The sequence below is a fragment of the Neophocaena asiaeorientalis genome, unplaced genomic scaffold, assembly GCF_003031525.2.
Source record: "Neophocaena asiaeorientalis asiaeorientalis breed wild unplaced genomic scaffold, Neophocaena_asiaeorientalis_V1.1 scaffold43, whole genome shotgun sequence".
Taxonomy (NCBI): domain Eukaryota; kingdom Metazoa; phylum Chordata; class Mammalia; order Artiodactyla; family Phocoenidae; genus Neophocaena; species Neophocaena asiaeorientalis.
This window is the reverse complement of record NW_020173674.1, coordinates 10,965,045-10,980,974: the sequence shown is the minus strand read 5'-3', so window position 1 is coordinate 10,980,974 and position 15,930 is coordinate 10,965,045. Positions and strand designations below refer to the sequence as shown.

General features: G+C 43.1%; 1 long non-coding RNA gene across 1 annotated transcript in view; it reads right to left on the bottom strand.

Annotated features, from left to right (window-relative positions):
• Nucleotides 1-536, bottom strand: part of LOC112402160 (uncharacterized) — a 1,020-nt gene extending 484 nt beyond the window's left edge. The window contains exon 1 of the long non-coding RNA XR_003003686.1: nucleotides 203-536. This is a non-coding gene — a long non-coding RNA (uncharacterized LOC112402160). The remainder of the gene's footprint in view (nucleotides 1-202) is intronic.
• Between the last annotated feature and the right edge of the window lie 15,394 nt (nucleotides 537-15,930).

Below are 15,930 nucleotides of genomic sequence, written 5' to 3'. Positions count from 1 at the left end.
TTTTTTTGTTTTTTTTTTCTTTTTTTTTTTTTTTTTTTTTTTTTTTTTGCTTTTTAAAGACTCCTCTATCCAAACAGCAGAGAACCCGCAGAAGAAGAAGCAGGAACTTTAGCCACTTCAGGTGTATCGTATGCGCATTAAGGCCAGTTCTCCCAAATCACCACACGTATTGAAATTACCAACACACTTTTCAACCCTGTACCTTTATATACATCGTATATTCTGTCAAACTGCATAGAAGTCGTCACTGTTGCGACGCTGATCCCTTCCCGAGCACAGCCTGGAACACTTGCATGCCTGCTCTCCACGGAGACTCTTAAAACAGCAGGCTGCCTCTGCAAGCCCTTTCCGATCGAGATCTTTGTCAGCTTTGAGATGCCCAGTCCTGGAGTTCATAATGTCTCCCTCCTCCGGTTGGTAAACTTCTGCACGTATGGAGGAGGCACGTTTGGAGAATCGGTTTGTCCCACGAGGCTGTTCACTCCGCCTGCATTCGCGGCTTCTTCCTAATTGTCCTTGTCGTGGGTCCTGTCCCAGCTGCTGGGAATGACACCCCTGGAAAGTGCCCGAGTCGCCCTAGGCCCCTCCTCCCCACCCACGCGCTGTGTCCTCTGTGCGCCTGCGCAGGTGGAGCTGTGCGCTGCAGACGCCAGGCTGGTGTCTCCTTGCCTCGTCCCGCGCCGCGATCTCCAGGCGGGGCCTGCCGGGCACCCGGGAGCCCCTTTTCCGCCCGCCCACTCTGCCTTCTGCAGCCGGGTCTGGCTCTTGGGGATAGGGCCTCCCCAGGGGCCCCTCCTCCCGTGATCAGGGCCTCCCGCTCCCGAGTCCTCTCTAGCCGCATCCCCGGCTCTCCTCCCCGCCCCCGGACCCCTCTTCCTTCCCGGACTCTTTCCCCTGTTCAGGACTTAGAGAGCTGAAGCAGGCCCTGTTGGCAGTGAACAGCGGAGTGGAGTAGCGGAGCACGATCTTAACCAAGAGAAAGAGCTCTTGGGAGGGAGGTGGACCAGCCCACACTCATCTTTTCTCTCGCTCCACACCTAGGCTAGAGCTCAGCCAATCGACTTCCTCAGTAGCAGAGTTGTTACCCAATGAGAGCAGGACTCCAAGATCTCTCTGTCCATTGGCAAGAGGCGCAGTTCCCCAGATCTCGGAATTAGGGAGGTTCCCGCCTCGTTACCTGAGCAGATGAGTGGGATCTTGGTTGGGGAAAGACACTTCTTCCCTTACGTGAGTTACACCTTTGATCCTGGGGCTGATCTGGAGTTTGGGGGAAATTCACTGGCTGGGGCACAATTCGAAAAAACCCTCAGGTTTGGTGGAGGAGCCGGAACATAGTCCTGGCTACAGTTGTTTCTGAAAGGGGAAATGAGGTCTGTCCCTGGAAACGTAAAAAGAACAGAATAAAGTAAAAGGATGTGTATTTCTTTTGCGGTGCCCAAGGGGGGGGGGGGGGGAGCACGTTCTAATTTTAAAAACGGATGGGTCTTCTAAGACCCAACATTAACTTCATAAAAAATGTTTCCTAAGATCACTCTCTCTCTGTGAATTCTGTATGTAACCAACAAATCATGGCAAATGTGTTTTCCTGAGTGAACTTCTTTCCAGGATAAAATACTCTAAGTGACAAATGTTGATTACGTTCTCACAGGCAGGTTCACCATTGAGAGAACTGAAGCCATCTACCTTCACATAGATCTATAAGTGACTACGTTTATATGACCTATTCACTTTTTCATCAACGTAATTCCGCAAGCTTTTGCCCAGGGACATGAAAGCTGCAAATATCTTCATTGTTTATTTCAGTAACTTTCCTCAAAGACCTAACAGTTCTTCAACAGAAAAGCTCAAAGTACAGTTTACATCCCAAGACTTCTTGAACCCTTGCCTCAACGTCCTCGCCTTGTTATATCCACATCCGAAACTGTTACCCAACCCTTACCTTATCCTAATCAATCCTCTACGTTAAAGACACAACTTAAACCAGACTTCAAAACCTTAATAAATAACCCAATCTTGCTCTCCTCCCTCGGAGACACAAACAAAATTCTGTCAAGTTATTGCTCTCCATGACTTCTAGAAGCAAATGACGTAGCTTTGTCTTAGCAACAGGTTGCTTTGCGGATCTTTCTAGGAGCCGACAGTTGACATTCTTGGAGGTCCCGGCAAGACCTAGTCAGTTTCTGTTGCCGCAGCCCAACACCTCCGACTCAGAACCCTTGTGTTCCTCTGAGGTCCCTTGAACTTTCTCTCCGGGCGCTCTGCACTCAAAGGTAGGGAGAGTGAATCATATATTAAGTTGAACTCCAGTTTCTCTTTGTTAAATTCCCCAAGTGGTGAGTTTATTTTGCCCGTGGGAGCAAAGAAACGTTTTTAGGGATCGTTTTGCTTATCTGATCAAAAGATTTAAAGTCAGCTTCGCGCTTCCCCGGTTGTCCAAAGAACAGAAGAACCCAGAGAAGGCCGGAAGAAGCCGGGAGGAAAGGAAGGCGAAAGCCTCCGAAGTCCCGAAAGTCAGGCAGTCTTAGTCCCACCTCCCTCCTTTCAAGCTGTCCGAGCGGAAGAGGGAGCTCTCTCCTCCGCCAGCCTTGGACGGAGCTGCGAGGCCTTCGCTTCGCCAGATGAGGAGCGACCTGGGTGGGGCGCTGGCGGCGGGCGAGGTGCGCGGCGGAGCGGGTGAGCACGGGGGAGCCAGGTGCGCGCCAGCCCCCGGGGCTGGGAGGGGAAGGGACCGGGGCCCAGGGCCTGGGCCAGGCAGCGTCCCCCACCTGGGGGACCCAAGTAGGAGCAGGGTTTTTTTTTCATCTTTATTGGAGTAGAATTGCTTTTCAATGGTGTGTTAGTTTCTGCTTTATAACAAAGTGAATCAGTTATACATATACATATGTTCCCATATCTCCTCCCTGTTGCGTCTCCCTCCCTCCCACCCTCCCTATCCCACCCCTCCAGGCGGTCACAAAGCACCGAGCTGATCTCCCTGTGCTATGCGGCCGCTTCCCACTAGCTATTTCAGGGGCTGCTTCGTGTTATGCTCCGTGCCGGCGGGAGCGGGGTGGCGGGCTCGGACGAAGCCTAGGGTCAGCCGCGATCTGATTCCTACCTCTCGACAATGGCCAGGCTCAGCTCTGGGGAGCCCGAGCCAGGGAAGAGTGAGAAGTGGGGTAGGGAAGAGGGAGAGGAGGCGGGGCGGGGGGGGGGGGAGAGAAAGAAGGGGGCCAAGGAGGGAGGAGAAGAGAGAAGAGGGAGGGGAAAGGGAGGAGAGAGAGATAGGAGAGAATCATCTCTCATTTTACAAACAGAAAACTAAGGCTCAGAGAGGCTGAAGTGAGCTTCCTAAATAGCTCATTCCCAGTGAATGATGAAGCCAGTACCTCTGCTCCATTGTGAAATAGTCAAGTGGATAAGTACAGTCTTTACATAACTTCTTCTTGACCAGAGATGCAGGGGCTAGAACTTAAACTAAACAAGGTGAAGAAGGAACCCAGGAGGTGAACATTCTACAAGCAGTTTCTCTGTTCTCTTCAACAAATCATTGCTTTTTCTAGAATAGAAGAGCTCAAAAGACATAATAATTAAAGACAACTTATGTACCTCAATTGGATCTTGGTCTGATATAAGAAAAAGTCCAAAATTTTTCAGATGGAAAGTGGTAATTAGGGTTAAAATGTCATGATGTCTCTAAGTGTAAAATAATGTAGTAAAATAAGAAGATGATGTAAATTTGCAAATAAAATGAGCACATTACCCTATGTTACAAGTTTATGGAGGCTCATTATACTATCCTCTTTTTTTTCTATTGGAAAATGTTCATAATCAAAAGTCACCAAAAATATACTCTCTGGGGCTTTGTGACCTTGAGTAAATAGTTTGATCTGTCTGGGGGTTCAAAGGCTTTATTAGTGAAGTGGGACTAATAATACCTATCTCACAGGGTTGTAAGAATTATATGAGGTAGTTTATGAAAAGCAATTAGAACAGGGCATAGTTCCTCACATGCACACTTCATTCATTCATTGAATATATCTTTGCTGAAGGCTTGCCCTGGGCCAGGCTTTGTGTTAGATGATGGAATTCTGAAGACAGATGGCTGCTACCCTCCATGGCTTTCATTCTAGTGGTATATATCACTATTGAAGATTTCACTATTTTATTTACATTGTTCATTCCCTTCTGGGGAGACATCAGAGGGAAGATAGATGGGGAAAAATAATACAGAATCCCTCTTTAAAACTAAAAACTAAAGCTGGAGCAAAAGTTTCTCACTAACTTCCCAGGTGGACTCTCACTTTACGTTTATTTAGCCTTCATGGCACTACACAATTCTCTTCCCATCTGTTTCCCTATAATTATACCATCTCGGTATCATCTTCATCTTAAATGGAGGCCAGATTTTAACATCAGTGTATCTAGAACACACTTTTGAATTCTCCAACTGAAAATCCATCTGTAGGGTATTTATACCTGCATTTGAATTCCATCTCTGCTTTGTAACTCTAGGCTCGGGCAGGTCACCTATTTTCTCTGAGTTATACTTTCTCCATCTGCAATATGAAGACAGGGCTTCCCTGGTGGCGCAGTGGTTGAGGGTCTGCCTGCCGATGCAGGGGACACGGGTTCGTGCCCCGGTCCGCGAAGATCCCACATGCCGCGGAGCGGCTGGGCCCGTGAGCCATGGCCACTGAGCCTGCGCGTCCGGAGCCTGTGCTCCGCAACGGGAGAGGCCCGCGTACCGCAAAAAAAAAAAAAAAAAAAAAAATGAAGACATATCTACATGGTATATATGTGGGCATTGGCAATTAGACACAATTTTTGTAAAGTGTTTGATATACTGCTCTATGAAAAGGAGATGTTATTGTTCAGATCATTATCATTAGTGGATGAATTGTCTACATGCTAAATTAACATCTCTAAGGAAAGTGAGGGTGGAGCTGAAAGGTGGGCTAGGGGGTCCCTGTTAATCTTACTCTCTGTACAATTAATGATAGCCGTGAAGACACTGCTATAACTTGACCCTTTTTGAAATTAGTGTTTCAGCTGAATTGTCTATTCATCTTCAAGCCATCATGATCTCTGAGAAGCCCAAGTCACAGAAGGACTCAGATAAAAAGAGTGAAACAAATACTGAGCACTGCTTTTATAAGGTATGTTTGTAAATACTATTTATGGAATATACCAGTATTAGACTTAGCCATTCTTGATACTGGGCTTCAAAGTTTTTCCTGCCAAGAAATGACCTCATTGTATGTAGGGAATAGCAAAAAAGTTAAAAATCTGTCTCATCTATTTTATTCTTCTTATTTTAGTAGGATGGTGGTAGGGAGGTGTTTTAATAAGAATCTTAAGCTGGTGAGCACGGGGGAGCCAGGTGCGCGCCAGCCCCCAGGGCTGGGAGGGGAGCTTATCAAAGCAGCCGTTAATAAAAATCTATTGTAACACTTCCTGAACAACAACCAAGAAATCAAATGTAACATGTTACAGTAAACTATGGAATGAAAACAAAGTGAATGCTATTTCATAGCATGAAAATATTCACCATCCCAATCATGGCTGATCTATTCAATAACAATAGTAACCTACATTTGTATAATGCTTTACAGTTTATAAAACAGTTTTTTTTAATGTTTGTTCTTACCATAACCTTGTTAGGCAAGCAGGGAAGATTTTATTATCCTCAATTTGTTGACGAGGAAAGAGGAGAGTGAGTTGTTGCTTAAGGCAGAAGTGGAATGAAGACTTGCACTTAAGTTTACTGACATTAATTCAGGTCTCTTTCTACTAACTGGGCTCTGTTATATCAAACCATCATCTCCTTTCCTGAATCTAAAACACTCCTTGAATTTTTCAGCAAGAAGTCTCATAAATGGTAAACATTTGAGACCACAAGTTAAAAACCTTTAACTTTTCTTTTATCCGGCTCTAACTAGAACATCCCCGTATCTAGAAAAGCCAAGACCAACATAGTTCTGTTTTTCTCTGTCCTACTCCATGATCCAGTGAGCTGATAACCATGTACTACCCCAGTCCCCTTTTGAAAGTGTCTATATCTGCCCAAGAATCTTTTAACTAGTCAGAAATCCATTACAGTGTTCCATTGGGGTGTATGACATTTCTGAAAGCATTAGGCCGAAGGGATACTTTTTGAGAGTCTGTATGTATACCCAGAGTACCTTTATATTACCTTTTGTTCCTTTTTTGGGGTTTTTTTTGGATCCAAAATATTAGTACCATTACCAAGAAGGAAAAGAAAAGTTAACATATTAATGTGTCAGTCATTGTGCTAGTCAAGCACCCAAGTCACTTTCTTGCCCTGGTAGAGGAAAAGATTCTGGGCACAGGAGCAAGCCCTGAGGGATGGAGCTGAGGCAGTGTGTGTGGAGGGAGAAAGAAGTCCCTGAACTTGGTTCTCACCAGACACTGAGAGGTACATGGGAAAGGAAGTAGCACTGGCACTTGGGCAATGACCCTGGAGCAAGGGGCCAAAGGAGGAAAGGAGACTGACAATCAAGTTTTCTCTCTCCTACCTCCACTAGCGTACCTTTTCAACCCTAGCTGGCCTTTCTCCACCACCCTGGACTTCCCTGGGCCCCCTAGATGGCAGCTTTTGTTGTAACCCCCGATTTACATTGTGTTTCTATAGGAGGAAAGGTACCTAATTCAGTCGACGGGGTTTAAGCAAGATTTGAGGTGAGGAAAGAAATGACGTGAACTTGTGGATGAGACCCTTTGGATGGACTCAATGTACGGCTATTGTGGAATTGATGCCATATATGCCCCCACTCCCATCTCACAAGTACCAGAGGGGATTCTCCTGTTTAGGAACTGCTTCATGTGGGATGTGTAGATGGTCCCCAAACTATTTCTCTGTCCCGTCTGGATATTCCAGCAAAAAAATAATACAGAATCCCAAAGGAGAAAGCGAATTCGGGGCTTTGCTTAAAGACCGAAAGGGGGTCTGAACTCTCAGAGAGGCCGTTTCCTGGTACCACATCGCCACCTGCCGGATAGAGCCACAAAATGCACACTTTCTAAACAAAAGCAGCCCTTCACCGGTAGTTAAACTGATGTTGAAACTGACCAGGGGAATTTCCATCTGGCGTCCCATTTTGGGGGGGTTTTCAACTCCGACTCACCGACTCACAAAGGAAGGATTGAAAGGCATTGGCAGTCAAATGCAAATGGTATATTCAGGAGCTCAGTCAGCCCCCAGCCTAGGCATCCTGTTGGATTTTACGTGAAAAAGTGGCAGCTGCCTTTCTGGGAGAAATCTTAACCCCTACTTCATCCCCGCCCCGCACCGCCCCAGGACTTTTTTCTCCCTCCAAGGAGGAGTCACCTTGCCTTCTGATAGAGAGAAATCAGATCATCTTAATCCAGTCAGAGATGAAACTACCTTGAAACGGAGTTACAAAATGTTGAGGCTCTCTGTCTACCTCTGGTCTGCTCTGCCCTCCAGGGGTCCCAGCTGAGAGCTTGGGATATTTACTAATACCCCTTCCCTTATCAAATTCTGAACTCCAATTTTTATCTCATCAGCACTAATAAGCCTTTAGGCAACTCTGCTCCGCTTTTCATTGACTTACCTACCCTCGCTGGGGTGGGGGAAGCCTGAAAATTAGTGCGAGCCTTAAGGATCTGAAGAACACAGAACTAACCATCTCTGTCATATATGCATTTGCTTTAACAGTCTGGCCCCTGCAGAAATCTAGTAAGTCCTGGAGAATGACAGTTGACTTCCACAAAGTCAGCCAAGTGGTAGGTCCAGTTGTAGCCACTGTGCCAGACATGGTATCTTTGCTAAAGCAAAGAAACACGGTCTCGGGTATATGGTATGTGGTCATTGATTGGATGAATGTGATTTTGTTTTCTTTCACTATTAGAAAAGGGGATCATAAGTAGCTGAACTCACACAGAAGAGACAATAGTATATATTGTTTAGTTTTGCCCCAAGACTGTATTAACACACTCTCCTTTTGTTACAATAGAGAGAGAAAAATCTGGGTGGTGTGTACTTCCGGCAGACTGTCCCATTAGTCCACTGTACCAATGATATCATGCTAATCAAGCCAGATGACCAAGAAGTAGTCAACATCTTAGAGGCCCTGGGACTCGCGCATTTCAGATATTGGGAGATAACTCCTATGGAGAACCCACTAAGTCAGGGGCGTGCCAGGACATCTCATCTAAAGAAAATGATATTTCCCACTATGAAGAAGGAGGTAACATTGCCTCTGGTTTCTGACCGTAGCATATTTCACACCTGGGTATACTGCTTCGGCCCAGTTACAGGCTGCCAGCTTTGACTGGGACTTAGATTAGGAAAGGGTTCTGCCGAAAATCCAGTCCGTGGTGAAAAGAGTGCTGCTGCTTGGATGATTCAGCCTAGCTGACCCTATGGTATTAGAAGTATCAGATGTGGAAAAAAGATACCATGTAGAGTTTACGGCACATGTGGGAGAATCACAATGCAGACTCCCGTGGTTCTGCAGCAAGGCCATGCCATTTGCAGTGGAGAATTATATGTCTTTGGAATAACAACTTTTGGTATGCTAGTGAACCCAGGTAAAGATGGAGCACCTGACCGTGAGACGTCATGTGACAATTCATCCAGAACTGCCCATTGTGTGGTGAGTTCTATCAGATTTGCCAAGTCATAATTCAGGTGTGACCAAAAATATCCTCTTGTAATTTGGAAGTGGTACACCCAGAACTGAGCATGAGTGAGAAAAAAATCACAAGGGAGTTGCATGGGCAATGTGGGGAGCATTCCTGCAAAGACATCCATGTCCTTATTCTTGGAACCTATGAATATGTTAAGTTATTTGATAAAGGGCAAATGTGAGGCATCTCTGATTGATCATTTTTAGCTCCTGAGCTTCCCGTTGGGCAAGAGTCTTATAGGGTACAAGTTCCAAAGTTCCCAAAGACCAACTTCAGGTTCAGTAATTTGCTAAAAGATTAGTAGAGCTCAGAAAACCATTATACTCATGGTATGGTTTATTACAATGAAAGGATACAGATAAAAATCAGCAAAGGAGTAAGATCTATTCTAGGCATACAAGGCTGATTCAACATTCAAAAACTTATTGATGTGATTCATCACATGAACTGGCTAAAGAAGAAAAGCCATATGATCGTATCAGCAGATACATTAAAACATTCAAAAAGACATGACACTATACACAGAAAATCCTAAAGAAGTCACCAAAAAACTACTAGAACCAATCAATGAATTTGGTAAGTTTGCAGGATACAAAATTAGTGCACAGAAATCTCTGGCATTCCTATATACTAACAACAAAATATCAGAAAGAGAAATTAAGGAAACAATTCCATTTACCATTGGAAGTAAAAGAATAAAATACCTAGGAATAAACCTACCTAAGGAGGCAAAAGACTAGTACTCGGAAAACTATAAAACACTGATGAAAGAAATCAAAGATGACATAAACAACAACAACAACAAAAAAAAAACAAAAACAAAGATGACATAAACAGATGGAGAAATATACCATGTTCTTGGATTGGAAGAATCAATATTGTGAAAATGACTATGCTACCCAAAGCAATCTACAGATTCAATGCAATCCCTATCAAACTAGCTATGGCATTCTTCACAGAAATAGAACAAAATATTTCACAGTTTGTATGGAAACACAAAAGACCCTGAATAGCCAAAGCAATCTTGAGAAAGAAAAATGGAGCTGGAGGAATCAGGCTCCCTGACTTCAGACTATACTACAAAGCTACAGTAATCAGGACAGTATGGTACAGGCACAAAAACAGACATATAGATCAATGGAACAGGATAGAAAGCCCAGAGATAAACCCACGCACATATGGTCACTTAATTTATGACAAAGGAGGCAAGAACATACAATGGAGAAAAGACAGCCTCTTCACTAAGTGGTGCTGAGAAAACTGGACAGCTACATATATATATACAATGGAGTATTACTCAGCCATAAAAATGAATGAAATTGGGTCACTTGTAGAGACATGGTTGGACCTAGAGACTGTCATAAGAGTGCAGTAAGTCAGAAAGAGAAAAACAAATATCGTATATTAACGCATATATGTGGAATCTAAAAAAATGGTACAGGTGAACCTATTTACAGGGCAGGAATAGAGACGTAGAGGTAGAGAATGGACATGTGGACATGGTGGGGGAAGGGAAGGGTGGGATGAAATGAGAGATTAGGTTTGACATAAATACACTGCATGTGTAAAATAGATGGCTAGTGGGAACATGCTGTATAGCACAGGGAGCTCAGCTCAGTGCCCTGTGACTACCTAGATGGGTGGGATGTGGGGGGGGCGAGGTCCAAGAGGGAGGGGATAAGTATACATATAGCTGATTCACTTTGTATAGGAGAAACTAACACAGCATTGTAAAGCAGTTATACTCCAATAAAAAAATTTTTGACCAAATCTAATACCCATTTATAAAAACTATCAACAAACTAGAAACAGAGGGAAACTTTCTCAAGTTGATAAAGAACACCTACAAAAATCTTACAGCCAATGTCATACTTCATGATGAGAAACTAGATGCTTTCTTGCTAAGATCAAAAACAAGGCAAGGTTGTTGGCTTTCACCACACCTATTCAATATCATACTGAAAGTCCTAGCTAATGCAATAACACAAGAAAAGGAAGTAAAAGTTACACTATTTGGGAAGGAAAAAATAAAACTAATCTTTGATCACAGATGATATAGTTGTCTAAGTACTTTGCAGAAAATCCTAAAGAATCGACAAAAAACTCCTGGAACTAATAAGCAATTACAGCAAGGTTGCATGATACATGATTAATATACAAAAATCAATTGCTTCTGTATGAACCAGCAATGAGGAACTGGAATTCGGAGTTTAAAACATAATACCATTTACTTTACCATTCCCCGCAAAGAGAAATATTCAGGCATAAATCTAACAAAATATGTACAAGATCTATACGATGAAAACTACAAAACTCCAAAGAAAATCTAAATAACTGGAGGTGTATTCCATGTACATGTGTAAGACGACTCAGTGTTGTCACATTGTCAGTTCTTCCCCACTTGATCTGTCATCAGTGTGATCCCAATCACCATCCCAGCAAGTTATCTTGTGAATATCGACGACCTGATACTAAAGTTTATAAGGAGAGGCAAAAGACCCAGAATAGCCAACACAAGATTAAGGGAGAAGAACAAAGTTGGAAGACTATGACTACTTGACTTTACTACTTATTATTATAGAGCTGCACTAATCAAGATAGGGTTGTGTTGGTCAATGAATAAAGAAGAAAATCAGGGCTTCCCTGGTGGCGCAGTGCTTGAGAGTCCGCCTGCCGATGCAGGGGACGCGGGTTCGTGCCCCGGTCCGGGAAGATCCCACATGCCGCGGAGCGGCTGGGCCCGTGAGCCACGGCCGCTGAGCCTGTGCGTCCAGAGCCTGTGGTCCGCAACGGGAGAGGCCACAACAGTGAGAGGCCCGCGTACCACCAAAAAAAAAAAAAAAAAGAAGAAGAAAATCAGTGGAACATAGCCCAGAAATAGACACACCAAAATATAGTCAACTGATCTTTCATGAAGGAACAAAAGGAATACAATGGAGCAAAATGGTTTGTTCCACGAAAGGTGCTAGAACAACTAGACATCTCCATGCCAAAAAACCAAACAAAAAAAAAAGAATCTAGATATATACTATACACCTTTCACAAAAGTAGACTCAAAATGAATCATAGACCTAAATGTAAAATGCGTAACTATAACAGTCCTAGAAGATAACAAAGGAAAATCTAGGTGAACTTTGTTTTGGCACGAAAGCATAACCAAGGAAAGAAAAAAATGTTATGCTGGACTTGGTTAAAATTGAAAAGTTCTGCTCTGTGAAAGACACCTCATCCCCACCACCATGCAGTGCTAAGGTAAGTGCTGGCAAGGTTGGAGAAAGTCCATGTAAGCCTGAGCACTGGGACACGAGGTACTTCCTGTCACTCTTGGGCCCTGTGGCACCTGCAGCAGGCTAGCTGGGGCAAACTCCTGTTACTTTAAAGAGAGAAAGAGAGACAGAGAGAAAGAGAAAGAATGAATAGACAAGCCACAGATTAAGATAAAATATTTGTGAAAGACACGTCTGAGAAAAGACTGTTATCTAAAATACACAAACACTTTTAAAACTCAACAACGAGAAAGCAGATAACCCTATTAAAAAGATGGGCAAAAATCTTAACAGACATCTCACCAAAGATAGATGGCAAACAAGCAGGTGAAAAGATGCTCAATGTCACATGTCATTAGAAAACTGCAACTTAAAACAGTGATGAGCTACAACTACCTATGTTCTATGGGTTCTATATAAAAACTCAGAATTTACAACACCAAGAGTGAACCCTAATGGAAAATGTGGCCTTTAATTAATAATAATGTATCAATGTTTGCTCTGCAATTATAGCAAATGTACCACACTAACCCAAGATGTTAATATTAGGGGAAACTGAAGGGGTAGGGCACTGATGGGATACATGGGAACTCTATGTATTTTCCACTAAGCATTTTTATAAACCTAAAACTGCCCCCAGAATAAAGTGTATTAATTTTAAAAAATCATCAAAGGGACAGACGATAGGGAGAGAACAGGTGTGGAGCTGTCCATTGTCTGTCCCTTCCCAGAGGATTTGTGTGGCTTGTGTTTATTTCTCCAGCAATGGCTTGTGACAATATGCATGAGTAGTGCTAACCAGGGAAGTTCCCCAAACTTTTGAGTCCAGAGTTTTTATTAGGGGCTTGTCATGTAGACGTGGTTGACCACCCATGAGGCTGACCTTAGTCGCCAGCCCCTCCAAATGTCAAGTTGATATTGTGTGCCCTAAGTCCTCTACCATATATCATGTGTGTTAGTATAAACTCTCTGTCATGGCCCAAGCCTGCCAGGTAAACAAAGACACTCTTATCAATCAGGACATTCCAAAGGCTTAGAGGTTACCTCCCAGGAGCCAAGGACAAAGGGCCAAATCTTTCTTTGGGTACAATTAATGCTTTATTGCCCACAGAACCTGCATTCCAGCACAGCTCCCTTTGCCCAATCCTTGCCCCCTTTTCCCTTCCTTCCTTCCTTCCTTCCTTCCTAGGTGTTAAGCCAAAGGATGCTCCTTTATAAACATTCTGCTCACTAAGCTCTGTCTCAGAGTTGGCTTTCTAGAGAACCCTACCTGCAACAGAGGTTGTGATGGGATACTTAGTCTGTAGTTTAGGTCCCACGTCCAACTCTGATCAGATTTTATTCACCAGGTTTTGAGATTTATTCTGAACCTTCCACAGAAAAAACTATACATCATGTACCAAAATAGAAGCAAAAGTTTCCGTTGCTTTAGGAATTTAGATCCGTGAAGTATTTACTTTCAGGACTCCGAAGACAATTAAGGTAAGTCAGGTACTCTCAAAGAAATCTTTCTGTTTCTGGTCAGAGAGGCTTCAGGAAAAGTTCAAGAAAGATGACTGGCATTCACATTCAAGGATTATATTCATCTGAGGAAAATCCCAAAGGGCAGACAACTCCTTAAAAGGAGAAAATAACCACTGCTTTGGATACAAACTACATGAAACGCAGAAAAAGTAAAGGCAAGCTTAAAAGTGATGAAAGTGAAAACATGTATGTGTCACTCAGCTGTCAAAACAGAAGGAGAAAATCAGCAAGGAGCTGGTGGCGTTGGGGTGTCTCATGACAGCTTGGCAAGGACATAGGTTCCCCACTCAGCCTTTGTGGTCACTGGTGGGGATGGGACCACAGTTTTTCTGTGCTGTTTGGCTAGAGTAGAGTGGTTACTATTTAAAAGTTTTCAGCTTTGCTATGCTGCCCCTTTCTTTGTTTTTTTGATTAGAGAGAGTAGGCTTTCCGTGTTGTGTTTGTTCGTTTTGCTTTGTTTTGGGTCCATGCCCATGGCATTTCCAAGTTGCTGGCTTCTTCCAATCCAAGTCTTGGGTATATGAGGCAAAAGGAAAACTAGGGAAACACCACCATTTTTTTCCTTGGGTCCCAAGGTCCCTAAATGATCTGTCTTTCCTCCAACTTTCAGAGTCTTCACATGGTTTGCCAGGATTTTTAGTTGTACTTAGCTAGAGGCATAGGGAAAAGTATGTCTACTTCTTCTTCCCAGAGGTTGAAATCCCATATTGGCTTTTACACTTTATTGTCTTTTATAACCTACCCATGAATGTCAGATAATATCATTTCTATTGTTGTGCCCTATTAGACAACGCAGCTAAGGATCCCACAGATGGAACCTCTTCATAAAGGAGTGACAATGTTCTGGAAGAGCATATGGGACCAGAAATATTGTTGAGGGCATTTCTGGAAAATATATTCTTCCACGCTCTTTGCCTTGGGAAACTGATAAGCACTACAGTTAAAGTAACCCAAATTTGTTTCTCATCTCAGTGACTCAGTTGAATACATATCTGGAAACAGCAGTCAAATCAGGACTCTCCCACCTGATTTGCCTTAACTTCAGAGGACTATTCACGTCACGGTGAGGAGGCACTATATAACACTGCAGGAAAAAGAAGAGAGCCAACTAACTGGGAGAAAATAATCAGCCGACACAACGTAACACTGATGTGGTCCTAAATGTACATAGAGCAATTATAAATGGGGGAGGGTAAAAAGAGTTAAAGGGAAGTAAGATTTCTGTACTTCACTTGAACTGCCAAAATGACTACATTAGTAGATTGTGATGTTGTAAATATATAGTGTAATGCCTAGAGCAACATCTAAACAAGCTATTCAAAAAGAAACATTGAAAAACACTATACATAAGTCAAAACAGAATCTTCAAAACGTGCAAGTAACCTGCAAGAGAAAGAAAACAGACAGAGCAAGCAGAAGACAAAAAATAAACGGGCAGACTTAAGCCCTAACGTATCAATAGTTACATTAATTGCAAATGGTTTAAGTACACCAAGTAAAGGGCAGAGACTGACAGAGTAGATTAAAACATGACCCAGCTATAAACTGTCTACAAAAAAACTCAGTTCAAATTGAACATCATAGGCAGATTGAAGGTGAAGGATGGAAAAAATATACATCACAAAGACATGGATAAAAGAAAAACATGTGTCTATCTTAATACTAGGTAAAGTTGGCTTCAGATCAAAGAAAATTACCACAGAGAAGGATACTATATAATGATAAAAGGATCAATCTACCAAGACAATGTAGCAATCTAAAATGTGCAAAGCACAAACAACAAAGTGGCAAAAAAGGTGAAGCACACCCTGATAGAACTAAAAGAAATAGACAAATCCACAGTTGTAGTTAGAGACTCCAATACACTTCTTTCAAAAATTTATAGAGGGCTTCCCTGGTGGCACAGTGGTTGAGAGTCCGCCTGCCAATGCAGGGGACGCGGGTTCGTGCCCCGGTCCGGGAGGATCCCACATGCCGCAAAGCGGCTGGGCCCGTGAGCCGTGGCCGCTGAGCCTGCGCGTCCGGAGCCTGTGCTCCGCAACGGGAGAGGCCACAATAGTGAGAGGCCCGCGTACCGCAAAAAATAATAATAGTAATAATTTATAGGACAACTATACAAACAGCTTGGCTAAAGAAGAACGAAACAAAGTCATCAACCAATAGCATTTCATGAAAATTTATAGAACACTTCACTCAACAATAGAATATACATTACTTTTGAGCACCCATAGAACATACCCCTTTTAGCAGGTTTAGGCTTTTTCTACTTGAGAATTTCTGGTTTAGCTGGTTAGATGCTGTTTTCTGCCTGGTACTTCCAGCTTCCCCTTCAGTCGTTACTGATAGTTTATAGTTTCTGGATCTGTACCTCCCAGACCACAAGAGACTTTCCACGGTCTTCATACACTTGGTCTCATGATTGGAAGTAAAAATAGCTCAATACAAATTTACAAGACTTTTTTTTTTTTTTTTTTTTTTTTGGGCG